General features: G+C 35.6%; 1 long non-coding RNA gene across 1 annotated transcript; it reads right to left on the bottom strand.

Moving 5' to 3' along the window:
* Positions 1 to 5,205: 5,205 nt before the first annotated feature.
* LOC136802653 (uncharacterized) lies at positions 5,206 to 7,989 on the bottom strand. Its single transcript, XR_010846030.1, has 3 exons — positions 7,728 to 7,989; positions 5,867 to 5,926; positions 5,206 to 5,252 (listed from the first exon to the last, which is right to left on the bottom strand). It is a non-coding gene; the product is annotated as an uncharacterized lncRNA (long non-coding RNA).
* Positions 7,990 to 11,112: the final 3,123 nt, after the last annotated feature.

Below are 11,112 nucleotides of genomic sequence, written 5' to 3'. Positions count from 1 at the left end.
TTTTTTGAAGCTGAAAGTATGATGAAAGTTTAGTGTTTATATCTACTTGTTTTATTTATTTTATAACAGTTCACTGCAAAAAAATTGCAAAGAAGATTTATTTTATATTTTAATTTTACTTGTTCATATATTATTTATAGACAGAAAACCCGCAAATATAATTGGGAACAATTTTTCGATCTTTTATTTTGAAAGTTTTTGTAGGAATCTATAAAGTTGTGCAGATATTTCGAGCTAGAATTAGCTATTTTCTATAAATTCGATGACAAGGTTTACTTTTGATTGACTTCAAATTAATCTAATACGTAGTTTCCTCGGGGTCTGGAACCCCTCCCCCCATATAAATTTTTGACGGACGCCATTAGTGAGACAGTCCTTTTACATACTTTTTCGGTGGCTAAAGAGGTAAAAATTAGCAAGTACCTTGCAATTTTAAGCTTTGTAATGTTATAAGATCATTTTTTGAAACTGCAAATTGGAAGGTTTAGTCTTTATATTTATTGTTTTATTTATTTTTTAACAGTTCACTGCATTTTAGCCCAAATTTATAAAAATAGATTTTATCGAAACAATATTTTTTATATTTTTACTTGTTCATATTATTTATAGACAGAAAACCCACAAATATACACAGGAAAAAATCAATAAAATCCACCGCGACTTTTTAGTGAATTCGCAGTGAAAAGCTGCAATTCACGGCGAAATTTAAACTTTTCATCGTGGATTATTAAAAGATTGCACCTTTTCACCGTGAATTCGTTAAAAAGTCGCGGTGAATTTTTTTTCATTTTTTCCCGTGATAATTGGGATACCTAGGTCTTTTTAAATCTTGAAAACCAATATTTATATTTTTAAATAAAAGAGCTAGACTTAATGTCCCCATTTTTCGTAAAAAGCCTCACTTTTACAATTGATAATACTACATTTATCAAGTTTTCGAAAGTCGACACCTACCCATGTCTCGTAGTTTGTACATTCGGAGTTTCTAGGGGCTTTAATATTTTGTTTTAACAAATTTTTAACTGATTATGTAGGCAAACTTTCTTTCAAAAATTGAGAGTCATTCTGGTTAATTGCTCGTAATTCCTCGTTGAAAAGATAATTCTGAGTGGAAGAGAGTCAGGCTTTAAAGATTTTCAAAGAATTCGAAAATGAAAATGTAAAATGAAGATTTTTCTACTTGGTCAATATATTAAAACATGTTCTTTAACTTTGAACTTCGCTGATTTCAAATATGTTATCGGATTTTTGATATCTTTCTTCGATCAAAAGTTACAGCCCTCCAAAGTAGATGAAAGGAAGAAATTTTGGCGGGAAGAAAATTTGGCGGTTTTGGCCAAATAAAGTATCCGTCAAATTAAAATTTTCTCAAATTTTGCTCAATTTTTCACTATTTAAGTCATAAAAGAGGCTATTTTAAACATTTTCACCTTAATTTTGAACCTTGAAACCCATCATCCGCCAAATTAATCTTTCTGCCGATCCGCCAAATTAAATTCCCTGTGAAAAAGCTTTTTGGTTAAAATGGTCAAAAAACGGGCAGAGACGGGTAAAATAGACCTACTTCGATCGAAGAAAGATGTCAGAAATCTGAATGCACAGCAGGAAATTCAAACATGTTACACCTAAAAAAGTATCGATTCTACGGTACGGGGGAGGACTCTGTATCTAGGGGAACCTAAAAGGTTTTATACATGAGTTAGGGACCTAAACTTGTTCTTTGTATAGAACTATCTTATACAGTATGCCTTTGATCTTGATTCTTGCTAAAAATTTGTAAAGCAATTTAAGAACTAAGGGTTACCTTTAAAATTTTTTACAAAATTTTTTAAAACTGTTATCCTTGATATTTCTTTTGCAAAGTAGTCAAAGCAGTTGTCATAAAACTAGATTTTATGATGATAAGTAATCCTCATTGTGAGGGATATGTAATTTGAAGATAATCGTTTAATGAACTGGGACCTGAACATTCTGAAAGGTGGGGGGGGGGGCTAAATTTGGCGGGGGACCTAGAACCCCAGTTGGAGCTACATGTTTTTTTTAATAAGCATACAAAAATCCGAAAACAGGCTCAGAGATGCTTAGGTCGAAAGCTAAATAAGGCCGAAAAGATGCTTGAGGGATGCTTATTATCCTAACATAAAATTTTCGAGGATGCTTACAAAAGATAATGAATCAGGCTCAAAATATTCTTAAATTTGCCTATAGAATTATCGGCCCAAGTAGAAAAAGTCTTCATATTCTTTTTCTTCATTTTTCATTTTCGAATTCTTTGAAAATTTTAAAAGCCTTATATTTTTTCCACTCAGAATTATTTTTTCAACGAGGTATACCTTTTAATTATATTTCTTTTCCTTCAAGAGCAATTAACCGAAATGTGCGGACTGCCAATTTTTGAAACACACTTTAGATTTTATTTCCGATTTCTTTTAATCGGTGGGTTGGATTTGTTAGTTTCATTTTTTGTCTTGTTATTTTAAAGTAAAAGATGATAATTGATCGGAGCTAATTTCCCCAATATTTAGACTATTTTCCACTTTTTGGTACTATGGCCAACATGTTTCATACTAGTTCCAGTCTTCTACATTAAGGGTTTTGCCAATGCTAACGTTAGATTGGGTCACCGAAAATATATTTAAAAAGTAACGTACTTATTCTGACCAAAATGCTGCATAAAATCCGCAAAACGGTCCTTATATTCTAGTATTAGCCAACTAGGTTTGAACTTTTAGTATATAGTGCAGGGGCTTATGTATCAAAAAAGCTTCTCGTGTGCACAGGTTTGTTACAAGCAAACAAACTTTTGATCTGATGCCCTGACCCCTCAAGGATCAAGAAAATCTTGGGTTACAAAATTCTAACACCCCTGTTGCCATGGAAAATGACGTCATTGGTTACCATAGCAACAAAAAATTAAAGTCGTCAAATTCAAATAATTTTTGTTCCATTCGAAAGAGCATGAAAAACTGGTAAAGAAAAAGGTCACAACCCATATCTGAAAGTGCGTATATCTCGAGATATTAAGGAAATAAGGCATAATGACGTCATAAATGATGACGTCATCGAAAAATGAAAAATTGTCAAAATTCAAAAATTTTTGGCTCGTTCGAGAGAAAACCTTCCAGGGAACAAAAAATATTACTATGAAAAAGCTTGAAAATCATTTTAAAAGAGGCTATTGGTATTTTTAAGTTTTGCCTGTAATCTGCTGGGCTGGGCATGCCCCAAGCTCCATCCACAGGCAAAAATAAACAAGTAGCCTGGCGGCATTACGGCCCAGCATAAGACGTCTTTCATTGTATCGAATGTACAATATCAATCTGACATCAAGTGGCCTATTCCCGTGACACTTCAAGGCCTCTCGAACATAGTTTTTCATATTTATATTGTTAAAATGTATATTTCTGGTACGCAGCCTCCCTGCCTTCTAAGAGGTTTTGTAGATGGCACTGAATAATCTGTAGTATTTCAGATATTGTTTTTTAATAGAAATAACAGCACATGGGTCAAATTCCGTGTTTTTAGGTGTTTCCAATAGGTACGTTTTTTATAAGAATGTAAGGCAATGTTTATTGTAATAGAGCTATAGAAGTTTTTTTTTAAGAAATAATTTTATTTTGTAGAACATACACGTTTTTTTTTTTTAAGAAACTAGTTTTACCAAGCAGCCTCAATGTTTCTTAAGAAATCGGCCTTTTTAGCCTTAAATGTTTCTTACATGTTTCTAAACTTTTTGGCATAATCAGCCTTATAAAAGGCTGGATTGGAAGGTTCTTAAAAAAACGAATTAAAGAATGTTTTTTTCTCATTCTCCGCCTCAGCATGTTTCTTACATGTTTCTTAGTTTTTAGACATTCTGAGCCTCATGTTTCTTAAAAGTGTGTTTCTTAAAAAAAAAAACGTGTAGATCTTTCATTTTACAGTTATTAGTATTACTTGTAATTATTCCATCGTATGTATTAGTAATGCTTTTTTTATCTCCTTGAAAAAAATAACGTTCTACAAAAATTAAATGCTCTGTTCCTCCGTTAAGTTTGCTACCTGAAAACATCCTCGCTTAAAAGCCTTTTTATAAAAAATGATTTTAGCATGCACATTCTTCTACCTGGTTCGGAGCTAAGACGCACCTTCATCTCAGATTACAGTTTATTTCGACTTTTTGAAAAACACTACCTTAAAGGTAGAAATTTTGGCGGGAATTTAATTTGGCGGATGGCCAAAAAAGTTTTTTCAGAGGGAATTTAATTTGGCGGATGGACGAAAAAACTAAATTTGGCGGGAGTTTAATTTAGCGGTAGACTAGAGTCTACTTCTGGCTGAACTTAGCTTTTTGATAATTTTTTATGACGCTGAGTCCAGTGAAGTAGACTAGGAGCGTTTGGCAAGGTCGCCATTTTGAAAGAGAATGTTTAAAATCCAAATAACAAACAAACTACTTAGAGTTGAAAGATGTAATCAAAAATGAGAAACAAACATCAATAACAGATTTACAATGCCCTATGCTCAAATAAAAACATTGCTTCGTACTGTTTTTACCTTCCAAAAACAACAAAAATCTGGCGGACTGTTTTACAGTCCGCCTAAGCAAAAGCATATTACCATATACTACCGGGCCACTTATCAGCGCCAAAAAGACCATAAAAAAGCTGTAAGTGGACCCCGGGCTAATTTAGCGGTCGCTTAAAAATTTAACCTTAAGATGGCGTCAAAACAGCGAAAAAATAGCAAAAACACCTTAAAAGAGATCATATTTTCAAAATGTTTAATTTTGGGGGAATTTAATTTGGCGGATGGCGGAAAAAAGCCAAATTTTCTTTCCGCCAAAATTTCTTCCTTTAAAGTATTCGAAAACCCTGATCTACTTGCTTTTACTTTAGAAAGATTCTACTAAAAAAGGGAAGGGTTTAAGAAGTCTAGAAAGCCCTTTACTGGGAAGTGACGAGCCAACCTTAAAACCTCGATATATTGAACGAAGGTCAAATTGCCTAGTTCCATTAAAGTTGCCGATCGAACTACGATAAGCTTCGATCGATATCATGATTTTTTGCTTAAAGATTACTTTGCGAAGGGAAGAACAAAAAAAATGACACAGGAAACTCCCAGGAAACTTCAATGTATATTTTAAAACGGTATTGTTAACCGAATAAGCTGATTGAGTTTAGTAAGATTAGTAAGCTAAGTTTAGTAAGATTTGGCTGTTTGGCTGTGTAGTATGCACTCCACCGACAGATCGGTGGTTTCGGCGTTGATTCCTAAAACGAAAAAGAAAATATGAAACGTCAATTTCTTATTGAATTGCTATTCTCTCCTAAAAAGGGGGAGTTATTATCTTTAAGTTAAGAAAATCGAGTTGTGTAACTCGATGACTTATTTTAAACACTAACTTATCAAGTTATGTACTCGGCGACTTTATTTCATTAGGAATGTTAAATAACTCGATACCTTATTTCATAAACAGATTCATTGAGTTAGGAAATAGTCATAACTCGAAGCATGGCGAGAGAGAGAGAGAGAGAGAGAGAGAGAGAGAGAGCGAGATAGGAGGGGTGTAAATTTTTTCATCACAAAGTTAATTTTATAATGGAGCCCCCCATCCACATTTAATCAAAATTCGAAAGAGAAAACAAAAATTTCAAATTATTTTAAGCAGCCCTAAAATGCAATTTTAAGTTTTAATTATTACAGTAAATAGAAAGAAAGACCCCGTCCATTTTTTGTTTTTGATCAGAGGGAAGAAATTTTGTGGTTTTGGGTGTCTGTCAACCACACGAAATTGAATGCCACAAAAATTTCTTCCATTTAAAATGTACTCGACTTCCCCTTCAATTAAATACAACTTGCAGTTAATAAAACATAGTCAACTCACCTGTAAAGGATTGGAATCAAGATAGGATTTCTTTCTTGTCAGTAATTATTCGAGTGAGCACTAGAAAAAATGGAATATATTTTATAAGATTATGTTTCAGTAGAAAAATTTAATGCGTTTTGTTAAACGAATTGATGACAGTTAGAATATGAGTAAAAACATGTGTTTTTCATTTTTCTATGTCCTAATAAGCGTAGCTTTATTTTTCTTGATTTTCTAATAAGCGCGGCTTTGCATCGGATTCTAGGTGTGGCGCTTATTTTGAAAAAAAATCTATAGGTGCAGCGCTTAGGGAGCGCTTAAAAGAGGGTCATTCTGGTATTCTTTAATACATAATATTACTACATCCATTGTTTTAAACCAGAAATAGATTAAACATTATGCCATCTAGTCTCAGACTGTGCCATTTTAATCACACACTAAAGTAAGACAAACTATTTTCAGAGCAAACGTAAAAATTGTTATCTTTTTCTTTGAGCATTGCTGACCGGTAGTAAAAGCATACTGAAGTTTTCAAAAATTCCATGCAATAGAAGTTGAGAAAAAGGCCAAAAAGGCCAAAAACCACTCTTCCCTAAGGAAAAGCAAGCAAAATTGGGTTTGTTTACCTCCCTTTTAAAAAGCGATGGAGTGCAAAGACTGAAAACCGGAATTACGGGAATAGTGTGGAGGGGTCCGACCAACATTGCTACGTTCTCCAAGCAACAACATTAAAAGGGAGCTGCACAGTTTATTTAATAGACACTATTATTTGTTAGCCATTCCAAATATATTGTTTCGGTGTATGGCGGTAATCAAAAATATGTTCTGTTCGCGTCAAAACCACAGCTATTACTTTTTTAAGAGCGCACAAGAGTGTTATTTTGTTATTGTTTTATTTACATGATTACATACAGAGTGAAACGAAGAACTGGTTTCTGTAAGCTCTCAAACTTGCTTAAATAGCCGTCCATATAGTACGTACGCAAAGATTTTCCAAAAATTTGATACCCCCTCCTCCCTTGTTTGTTTGTACGCAGAGAACAATAGAAATGATGTCACTTAAACAATAGATGTACGCTTTTGCTAAACCCCCTCTCCCCCTTCACTGCGTACGTACTATATGGATGGCCCCAAAGCAGTGGGGATTTGTATGGATGTGGAAACCGTCCATTTTTCTAAAATGGTATTTGTATTCCAGTTTATTTGGCAATTGAATTGAATTGAATTGAATTGAATATATTTTCGCTGCAACACAGCAGGATAACCCCATAATTTGGTGTGCACGGTTTTTTTGAAGCCGCCATTTCTTTATTATTCTTTTGCGACCATAGCGAAGTCTTGAAGATGGTGGTGTGATTGTTGTAACTGGACCGTAAATGATGTAGAGGATGACGGTAGTAAATAGGACCCTGCCGACGCACCGGACTGTCCGGTGTTTTTGTCTGGTGGCAAAAAGTATCCTTTCGCTACACTGGACGCAATAAGTCCGGTGTCAGGCCGCTGTTCCATACAGGGAATTTTGAACGCCGGACATTTATGAAACAAAAAATTAAGAAACACCGGACGCACCGGACTGGTCATGTCCGGTGTTATGATTGTCCGGTGGGAAAAAATATCCTTCTCCGACACCAGACATCCCACTTCCTTAAGTCCAGAGTAGACATTGTCCAATGATAAACAAAATTCTCATTGTACACCGGACTTTCGCGTGAATTTACTAGTAAATTCGCTCGCTCGATGAAAAATTGTAACAATTTTCCGACTTGTCAGACTTGGAATCTTTGTCTGGCAATTTCTTGGTCGGTCTGCTGACACAAACAGAACATATTTTTGATAGTCGCCTATATTAAAAAAATGTCTCAATGATTTAATTAATTACCTTTTGAAAGAAATGTATATGATGATAGCAGGGAGCAGATTCGCGATTGAGCAAGAAACTACAGTCAGCACCAAATGATATGGATGTTTGTATTTGCACTATTTGTAATAAATACCCACAGGATCAGCAGGAAAAACTACTTTCAGCATCAATAATGATATGGATAGTTACAACTGGTAAAAAAACGTGTGTCTGAAGCAGTCAAACGTCAAAGATGAAAACAAGACAGAATCCATTAGTTCCATAAAAGTTTGAGCAGAATTAGATCACACTTACTAAAGATTAACATTCTCTTATCGCTGAATAAATTCTTTTAGTGAGTTAAACCATAGTGATTGGTTGGTATATCACATGACTTTCCGCGGCAAAGAATTGATGATTAGCCTGTAATCTTTGTTTTCCTCAAATAATGAAACGAGCTGCGTCTACCATGCGAGTTACTTACAGCGGGCACAGTGCAAATGAAAGGCCCTTACGCTAACCGCGCTGGGCCAAAAATACCAATTTTGGCTAATATACTTTCTTTAAATTATTTTCAAACTTTTTTGTAGTAATATTTTTTGTTCCCTGGAAGGTTTTCTCTCGAATGAGCCAAAAAAATTTAAATTTTGACAATTTTTCATTTTTCGATGACGTCATCATTCATGACGTCATTATGCCTTATTTCCTTAATATCTCGAGATATACGCATTTTCAGATATGGGTTGTGACCTTTTTCTTTACCAGTTTTTCATGCTCTTTCGAATGGAACAAAAAATTTTTAAATTTGACGACTTTATTTTTTTGTTGCTATGGTAACCAATGACGTCATTTTCCATGGCAACAGGGGTGTTAGAATTTTGTAACCCAAGATTTTCTTGATCCTTGATGGGTCAGGGCATCAGATCAAAAGTTTGTTTGCTGTAACAAACCTGTGCACACGAGAATACATAAGCCCCTGCACTAATATTTTGTACTAAATTTAGAGGTAGATTAATCAAATAAATTAAAATTGAGACTATAAATCATAAGTACCCAGAATAAAAATTTTTAACTCTAAATTTAACTTTTTTTCAAATTTTAGTATTCTGACCAACCCGGTGCGTATTAGTACCAGATCATTGTAAAGCCCGAAGGGCTAGAGCAGAATCTTTAAACCTTTCTTAGGCAAGTATGGGCGAAGCCTTAAAAAATGCACCGCATTTTTGACAACGGATTGAATCTACCTTCCAGCCTTCGGCTTCTACTTCATTGTACCAGACCCCAAATTTCTGAGACTAATGACATCATCAGTTGCTGTCTTTGAGGCCATTTTAAGAAACTCGTATATAACATATATACCCCTAAAATACACCCCATGGGGGGTTGGTGAATGAGGGGTATGTGCGGACGGGACCTCCGAAAACCGACCCTTAGAGAGACCGCAAATTTTAGTGAAAAAGTGACCCTTAGAGAGACTTTTTCGAAAAATTTTCTCTGATTTTTAAAAAATTTCCTACCCTTAGAGAGACTACTTCAAAAGATTTTCCTAAAAATCGTGAATTTTCCAACCCTTAGAGAGACTACTTTGAAATTTCCTGATTTTTGTAACCCTTAGAGAGACTTTGGAAGGTGAAAAAACCGACCCTTACCGTCCGCACATACCCAGCACCTATTTTTGCCTAAGTACCCCACCCCCGGGAATACACCGAGAATTATAGCAGGTGCAAACCATAGATTTCTAGCCCGAAGGGCTAGGGAGTCGTCCACATAGTACGTACGCACTAAAATGTCGAAAATCGAGTACCCCCTCCCCCCATGTACGCAAGCGTACGCAAATGGCTTTACCCCCCTTGGTTTAGTACGGACTTTTTTCATTCACCCCCCCCCCCTCTCGCCCGGCAGAAAAGAATTTCAATTTCTAGTTCGGACCTATATTTCTTGTAGGAAACTCAATGTTTAAGAAACTTTTTCTTTCTCCTTGAAGGAAGAGTATAAGAAGCGCAAGCAAAAAAGGACTGTGAAAATTTTTTTTCTGCGTACTTACGTTTTCTTTCGACCCCTCCCCTCCCCCTGTACGCAAGCATACGCTTTTGAGAAGACACCCCCTCCCCCCCCTTAGTGCGTACGTACTATGTGGACGGTTCCTAGATAGGCAATTTTAACCTTTCTCCAGCTTAAAAAAGTGAAGCACAAATTTGACTTTTTAAATTTCTTCCCGATGGATAGGATATCTAGCATTTTAATTGTTTTCGGAGCGCGAGTTCACTTTTCGATAAAAGTCACTTATCTAGCCCTTTCGGGGCTTACAGATATCTGTGGTGCAAACACCACGCAGACTCGGTGAATAGGGGAAGGACGCTGGTTATCGATTTTCAGAAAAAAATGGTTTCGATTTGCGGAATTAGCACCAAGAAAAAAATTTTTCACCCAGGACATATTCTTATACCAACCCCCGCCCCCCGCCCCCCCCCCCCCGCTTATTAAGTTTTTGGGAAAATATATTTTTGCCCTAATTCTTCTGTATTAGCATCCTTTTCAAAAATTTTTTTCATACAGGACATTTTTAATCCAACACCCCCCCCTGAGAGTATCGGGTACCTAAAGCGGGGTGGGTGGAAGAAATCTCAAAACTTAATAAGCGGGGGGGGGGGGGAATAAAAGTGTCCTGGGTGGAAAGTTTTTGAAAAGCAGCATAATATAGAAGAATCATGGCAAAAAAAGAAACTTTCATCCAAAAAAATTAATAATAAGGTTAACATAAGAATGTCCCGGATGGAAAATTTTCGAAAAATTAATTAGCGGGGGGGGGAGCTTATTAGGTACCCGAGAGTAAGTATCGATAGATAACTCACGCCGACCGACGAATTTTTCAAGCCTTCATTTCGTGCTACGGCACTTTTCTACAGGCTAACCTGAAAGCAAGGCAGACATAGCCCGCGCTAAAATATTTGTTTGGCTTCTAGAACACATTTCCGTTCAGTTTCTATCTCGTTCTATAGCGCAAAACCGCCAGATGTTTTACAAGTTTGGAATGGCAATTCCTTGACATGGGGAATTGGTGAGGAAAAAAAGCGTTTATAATTGAATTCCCATACCAACAAAGTGCTGCTTAAACCTTAAACTTAAATCGGGTACTTAGCGTCTCCCCCGCTAATTAATTTTTCGAAAATTTTCCACGCAGGACATTCTTTAATTTTTGAGAAAATATATTTAAAAGTTTCTAATTTTGCCCGTTATTCCTCTGTATTAGCCTACTTTTCAATTTTTTTTTCACCCAGGACATTTTTATTTTAACCTCCCCCACTTATAAACTTTTGAGATTTTTTCCAACCCCCTGTTTATTGCAAACCCCCGTCTATTAGGCACCCGAGAGTACTCGGGAGATTAGAAATTTATTTATTTAATTTAAGAATTTTTTCCGTGT

This window comes from Clytia hemisphaerica, unplaced genomic scaffold (assembly GCF_902728285.1).
Source record: "Clytia hemisphaerica strain Z4C2 unplaced genomic scaffold, Clytia hemisphaerica genome assembly, whole genome shotgun sequence".
NCBI lineage: Eukaryota > Metazoa > Cnidaria > Hydrozoa > Leptothecata > Clytiidae > Clytia > Clytia hemisphaerica.
This window is presented reverse-complemented; position numbering and strand designations above follow the sequence as displayed.